The following is an 8,143-nucleotide window of genomic DNA, read 5'->3' as shown; positions in this document are numbered from 1 at the left end:
ATGAGACATTTCCCTAATTTTTGAAAAATATGATTGAGCTCTTCATCCAAAAGATCAGCCTCCTATAGTTCTTCAATACAATTACTATGCACCTTAGTCATTGATGAAACTTTGCAAGCCCACATATGAGAAAGAGAATCAGCCACTATATTGTCTTTACCCCTCATATGATAATTTCCTTACTTAAGTATTTAATAAAAAATACTCATTGGCTACTATCTACAAGAGCTTCCCAAAAGAAAGCTTCCTTATTCAACCTATCAGTCAAAGGAGCTAGAATAGCAGTATAATGCTTGATGAATCGGTGGTAGAATGAAAATAGACCAATAAATCCTTCAAGAGAAGTAGTAATAGTAGGTGTTGGCTAATCTTTTATACATTGCACCTTCTTGGGGTCAACCTATATCCTTTTTTCACTGACAATATGTCCCAAGTATTCCACTTCAGTCTACATGAAAGAAAATTTCTTCCACAGCAAAAATCTTATGATGTCTCAACACATCAAAAACCTTCCTCATGTGTGATAAGTGATCCTAAAGGGTCTTACTGTAAATCAGAATGTCATCAAAGAAGAATAAGACAAACTAAAAGAGAAAAGGCTGCAAAATCTTATTCATCAATCTCTAGAAGGTAGCTAGAGCATTTTTAAGCCCAAATGGCATCACTAAGAAATGATAGAGTCCTCGATTAGTCCTAAAAGTAGTCTTGATTTCATCACCCTCTCACATGTGGATCTGATGATACCCTGACCTCAAATCAATCTTTGTAAATATTTGAGTCCCCCTTGAGCTCATCAAAAGCAAATCATCAATTTGATATCTACTCTTCACTATGATCTTATTAAGATCCCTATAGTCAATGCACATCCTGAAAGATCAATCTTTCTTTTTAACTAACAAAATTGGAGATGCATAAGGTGAATAAACTTGGTTCAATGAATCCTGTCTCGAGAAGTTCCTTGAGTTGCTTGGCTACTTCCTCTCACTCATACTTAGAAAATATATAAGGTGTCTTATTGATTGGCTTTGAGTTGTGCTCCAAATCAATAGGGTAATCTACTGCTCTCTTGGGAGGTAATGAAGTAGGCACCTCAAACAAATCCCTATACTCCTCAGGAAGAGATATGAAGACTGGATGACTTGCTGAATTAATGGGCTGATATTCCAACTCTTTTTTCAAATGCAAAACAAATATATGTGAACGTCGCTTATACTCCCTTTTGAGTTGTTGAATGGTGATAAGCTGAAAATATGATCTACTAGGAATTCCCTGTAAATGGATGAGTTGTCCATCAAAGATAAACTCCATATATAGCTATGAGAAAACCATAGTGATTTTTCCTAATGTCATAAACCAATCACAACCAAGTGCAATATCTATAGGCCCCATTTTCAAGGTAATCAGGTTTACCTTTTACTTCAAAATTTTCAGCTAGTTGTAAAGAAACCTATGGGCATATTTGTGTGATGATTTTTTCTTCACCATTGGCCACTTGAACTCTTATGGGATGTCATAAATCAATGCGAAGACAATTTAGCTTGTCCATAATGGACTTATTCACAAAACTATGTGTACTACCACTATCTATTAGAATGAACACATCCTTTCCATGAATTTTACCCTTTATACAGAGTGTATTAGGGCTCTTAGAACCTATCCAAGCATCCATGGAAATGGAACAACTAGTGGCAGCAAGTGGCTCATGATAAGTCCTACTTGGATCAAAAGGAACACTCCCACCTGGATCAAAAGGAAAAGAGTCAGCAAAGGTATAATGACTATTTAGGCAGTTTGAATGGTACCAACTCCTAAGCTTTTGGGCTGAATACCCAACTCCCTAGAGGACCTCTACCAACAAGAAGGTTTCCTAGTGGTTCTCAACCACCTATTGGGAGATTTCCATCTCATTTTGGGGGTTCAATAACTGGCACTCATGATTAGTCTATTTTGGGACAACAACCCTTATATGAAAGAGAGATGAAAGACAATATCATTTTGGCCAAGTTCAATGGTTAGCCATCTTCACCATCTGATTTAGAGGAGTGTATCTCTAAAATGGAATCTTACTTTGATATATTTCCTAAAACTGATGACATGAAGATTCATTTATCTTCCTTGCACTTGGAGAGATTTGCGCATACTTAGTGGAGGTATATTAAAAAGGAAAACATACTTGTAGAGAATTGGGAAGCTTTCAAGACACTTATGACTGAAGTCTTTCTCTCCCCTCTTGAAAAAGAGAAATTGACACATAAATGGTATGGTTTAGAGCAAAGAGGCCTAAGTGTAAGAGAGTACACTAACCAATTTCTCAATCTAACGATGTATGTAGAGAGCGTCAGTGTGATGAGGCCAAGCTCCACAAGTACATGCATGGCTTAGAGTCATCCTTATTAGCTAATGTCATGGCACAAAACCCTACTTCTTTTTTTAAAGCTATGGAAGGAAATATAGAAGAGAGCCTTCATTTCAGCCTAGTTTTGGACAACCAATGACTGTTTTAAAATAGTAACACGCTGGTAACATTTATGGCAGCAATCATGCGCCAAGTGGAGGCTTAAGAGTGCCAACTTATCCACCATTCAATGCTTCAAGACCTCAAAGAAATTTCAGGACATCAAGCAATCCTAGAGTTGACTTCAAACAAGGGGACAACAAGCATAAATCCATTTTGAAGCTATGGAAGGAAATATAGAAGAGAGCCTTCATTTCAGCCTAGTTTTGGACAACCAAGGATTGTTTTAAAATAGTAACAAGCTGGTAACATTTATGGCAACAATCATGTGCCAAGTGGAGGCTTAAGAGTGCCAACTTATCCACCATTCAATGCTTCAAGACCTCAAAGAAATTTTAGGACATCAAGCAGTCCTAGAGTTGACTTCAAACAAGGGGACAACAAGCATAAATCCATTTCAACCAACATGAATCCTAAGTCTATCCCTATGGACCTCTACAAAGAAAGAAAGGAAAAAGGCATATGTTTCAAGTGTGGGGAAAAGTATACACTTGATTATGCCACAAAGTGTGTATACAAAAATGCCAAAGCCAAACTTCAGAGTATGTTAGTCTTTGAGGATCCTGAAGATGAGATTGATGAAGCTAATGTAATTGCACCTAATGCTAAAAATGATGATCTTGAGGAAGAAGTTAGGCAAGAGTATTATCGGCTATATAGGATACCCCTTCATCCAATAATTCCATGACCTTGACCATTTTGGTTAGGTGACTGAAGTGGGACTGAGGGCTCACTATTTGAATAAGCTTTCTCCTTTGCTTCTTTAGATCCCATTTGCATTTGCATCCAAGGAGAATAGAGCCATTATTTGAGCATTAGATTCTACTAACTTGTCAATACAAGCTTTTTTTTTAGTAGTTGAATCCACTAATTTCTTGATAGAAGACTTTGTTTGATTAGTAAATAAAACCATATGCTCCATTCTTGATAATAGGTCCTCATGACGTTGGTGATGCCTTAGTTCATGTGCACACAAGGTATTATTAAGTGCATTGATTTCTCCATGTTGTTGAGGCTCTTCAAGGCTCTCTTGGGGTATATTCTCTAGCATAGAATCTCTCATTTGTTGAGCATAATCATCTTGGATCTTATTTTTTCCTTTATGCCCTGCCATAATAGTGCAGTCCTACAATACCCCATGTCAGAAAAATGGTTATAACTTGGGCTAAGAAAATTTGATTCCAATTTTTTTAAATTCAAATCGTACCCAAGGATTCCCTCTTTAAGATGAGCTGTAGCACGCTATAACAAGTTTTCGACAAAAAATTTTGCAATTCAATCTTTGAGTTTGAACTGTCTAGGTCTGCACCCTATTTAAACCAGTGAATGCTCTGTTTCCACCCTCTAAGGTAAAATAGTAAACCCAAATGGCTATCAAACCCTGTAGAAGACTGAGTAGGACCTACAGGCACCCTATAGTACCTACATGTACTTCAATAATGAAGTTTGTACCTGTAAGGAACTATAAATACCTTGTAGTGTCTTGTAAAGTCCCTATTTTACCCTTTTTTGCTCTTGAAGATACTTGAGTTTTTAAAACCACTTCAATCTTCAATTCTCCACTCGTTGTACCTATGTGAGGGATAAAATAGCAAGACGGGCTCTAAATCACTGGGAGGTGGGCAAAGTTCCCCTCGGGTCAGTTGGTTGCACAACTTTGGGATCTTTAATAGTGAGGGAGGGTCACCTCTCTTTTGTCCCACTATCTCCCCCGGCGTCCACCTTTTTCCTATTGGGTATATCAACATGGTAGTAGCATTCTATGCTAATCAATCAGCATGAAATGCATTTTTGAAATATTCATTCAACCCCTTTCATAAAATGCAATTGGATGGGAATTTTGAAAGATCAAATAGGAAGAGGGTCTTACCAATGCAATTCATTGACTTATTGATTGCTAGTACTTACCCTTTTAAAATATTTCAACTTGGGTAAAATAATTTCAACGAATCAAATCAAGGTTATGCATCAAACTTGGTAAAAAATTTCTATGATGAAATATGATTGAATCAATGTTGAAATTCAATGAAATGGGTTCTGATTAATAGGAAGAACACTAATCTTTGATCTATTGATCAATTCAGAGAATTAATTGATCAATAATCTCTCATCAACAAGTGAAAAAGCATAAGCAAGTGGATTATTGAGAGATTTCACAGATTAAGCAAGAGAGGTACCTTGATTAAGCTTGAAGAAGATGGTAGATGTCAGCTCCAATCCAAATAATGGAAGAATTCTCCATAATCCATCATGAGTCCACCATAAAGCTTGAAATATCCAAAAAATCACTCCATATAAGCTCTAATATGATCAAATTCGTGAAGAATCAATGCCCTGAGTTTGCTTGAACACTTGAATACCAAAGATTCAAGCCTCTTGAAGGAAAGCCCCAAAATAAACCTTCAATATGAGCTTTGATATCCTCCATAAGCTGAAATCCTTGCAATCTCTTCAATCTTGGAATCAATTCAGCTTGTAAATGGTACTAGGGAAGCCTTAGAGGTCAGGAAGATCTAGAGATTGAAGAAATTTGAGCTTCTAGGTCTGTGGCTATGGCTGCCTTGCTGTGTTTTAGGGTTTTCAACAAAGAAGATGAAGATCAGAGGTCCTTTCTCACTGAAAGTTGTTGAAGATATGCCTAATTGAATGCTTCAGAGTATGCAATCAATATGTAGGAGATATATAGCAGATAAATGAGAGGATTGGAGCAAGGAATTAAAGGCATTTTTTGGTGCATTTTTCGGGCAGTTTGCTACTCCCTTAATTTCATACAATGTTTGATCATGGTACTCAATCTGATGAGCAGGAGATAAGGGATCTTTGCCTCATAGTTTGGCTGAGAAGAATGGTCAATAGCACAGAAGGATCTTAAAGGATTTCTTAGTAGCCACCATTGAAGCTTTAGGCAAAAGCTTGGAAGAGAGAGAAAGAGAAGCTCCTTTTGAAAAGTAACTACAGTTTAACTCTTAGCTAAGCCCAGTTAGCTCCCATTTAACATAGTTACCTCCAGATTGCATGAAAATTTGATGACGACTTGCAACTTTAGCCGCCCACCACCATATCTAACCTTGAAGATCTCTAGATGCAGTCTCCTGCTAAGTATAGATGGTTTGCAACCCTCTACTAGTCACTGTCTTTGTCAAGTACGTGTTTGAAATTGATTTTGATGGAGAAAAATTGGACTAAAATAGAAGGGAAAATGGATCAAAGACCAATGCTCTGATACGACTTGTCAAGAAGTGGATTGGAGAGAGAGAAGGAGAGAGAAGACTGTTGAAAAGAGAAGGAAGAGTACAAAAGAGAGAAATAGAGTGATGAGGAGAGATAAATATTAGAATAGGGGAGAGAAAGAAGCCATTGAAACTGTGAGCAAGATGAGAGAAGAAGGATGATAATGTATTAATATGTCAAAAGATAGGAAAAAGTACATGTCCTCTCCTTTTATACCAATGTAAGTGTGACATGGAATAACATCAATATTATTCACACACTAAATCCTTATTCTTCCCAGCTTCTTACAACTTTACTTACAAGATTCCCACAAAGGTCTACTCTCATATATGCATGGCATGACCCTAACACTTACACTTTCATGTTCAACATAACTGCCACAACCCAATCCCCCTTGTCACCACCCCTTGTAAAACTATATAAACACCCATCCATGAATCCATAGAAATCACAACATTTTAGAAAGAGACATTGAGAGTGAGAGGAGCCACCAAAAGAAGGAGGATGCATCTAGGATTCCATTTGACAACACAAATTCACCAACTACATTTGCAAAAATCAAGGAGTCCTCTCCCTTCCTACACCATTAATGCAAGCTAGAACCATCAACTTATGTGACTTCATGGAGCCTCAACATCACCAATCAAGTGTTATAGTTGCATGTGCTACCATTATTGTGTTGATTGTGTCCCTTAATATGCCATTCAAGCTTCACAATGAAGTTTGAGGTTGAAATTGACCTTGAAAAATGGTTGGGATATATTTATTGATTCAATGATCATAATCTCTATCTTATACAAAATCAACCACAAATCATATTTCCCTCACTCAACTTTGTAAAATCAAGTCATGAAACTTTGTGATTTAAAAGGATAAATGAAATTATTTTTATTTATAATAATTTGAAAAATATTTATTCCAAATTTTGATCCCTCACATTTCATTTTTCCCTTAATAAATAAGTGTTTCCCAATCAAATTCGCAATGAAAAGATTGCATGCCCATTTCTTGCTCTAAGCCTATATGGACAAGGTAAGATGAAACGCTTTAGGCAAGCTACAAGTAAGTGCATTAGCTTAGATTGCATACACCCCCATAATTTTTTCAAATAACCCTAGAATTATGACATCCTCATCTAGTAGTAGACATTTAAGAACATTTTCAAGGACTTTATTCAATGCCAAAGAAATGTAGTCCATGTGTCAATAGTCTCTCAAAATATAAAGAAGATGCTTATCCTTTGAGAATACTTTCAAAGGCTCCAACTATGAACCTCGCCCATCTTATGAACTCGATTAAAAAAAAAAAACCAAAAGTATGAACTAGGGGAACCTTTATGAATTAAGATCATCTAAATATGGCCAAGATTTCAACCTCAAAGATTGCATGTCTTGGTTCTAGCTCCATCATTGAGCTAGTTTACATTTTCTCTTTATCATCCAAGGGAGTGTGCTTTTGCCTTGAAAATCTCTATTTCTATCATTTTCTTGTATTTCTTAGATTTTTTAAGGCTTGCTTTTAAGGACTCACTCTCCACCCACAATGGTCTTTACATTGAACAAAAGTTTTATACTCCTAACTAGTTTGCTAAGTTTAAAACTTTACTTTTCTCATCCTATTTAAAAGCGTATTGATATGCATTCAAAGAACCATGTTAATATATAATGATATGTCAACCACAAATCAAAATATTTATTTTCTTTCACCTGGATATTGTAAAAGCCAATGTGACATCCAAGTCACATTTTTCTAATGGGTTACTTGTCAAAGCATACTCATCCACACAAACATGCAAGTCAAATTTTCCTTATGGTTGATTGTAGTGGCAAGTGTTTGCATTGAGAAATAACAAAATACATTAACAACTTTGAAGAAAAAGAGAATGATAATTGTCATCCTAATAGAAGGGTTTAGGTAATGAGAAATTATTTAAAGGATTGGATGCATTTTGAAGATCACAATCCAGTGTTTATTGTGCTTTGGAGACCTTGTGTTCTAAGATATTACAAAAATTATACATTTTAGCATGAAAATATTGTTGGGTAGATTTCGGAGGGAGTTTTTTTTTTTGAGAAGTGGAGGGGGAAAAAGTCATTTTTTGAAATTTTTTCTTCCTTGTTGTCTATTTACAAAAAGTAATTGTGTACCTAGGTTTCCACATGTGTATGCAATGTTCAAAAGCTTGTAAAAAGGTGGTAAGAGGGGTGAGACCCTCCACTTCCAAGGTGAGGCTCCCTAGAAAAAGAAGGGTGGAGCCATATAATGTAGTGGCCCAAGGGACAAAAAAGTATGACCATGGACAAGGGATTAATTTGAGCTTAAGGCTTCCTAATCTATTTCTTACATTCCCTTTTTCAATCACACTATTTATAACAACTTACAACATGTGCCAATTGA

Source organism: Lygodium microphyllum, chromosome 7 (genome assembly GCF_053477565.2).
Source record: "Lygodium microphyllum isolate KBCC chromosome 7, Lygodium_microphyllum_v1.1.10, whole genome shotgun sequence".
NCBI classification, from domain to species: Eukaryota; Viridiplantae; Streptophyta; class Polypodiopsida; order Schizaeales; family Lygodiaceae; genus Lygodium; species Lygodium microphyllum.
Note: the sequence above shows the minus strand (reverse complement) of the source record.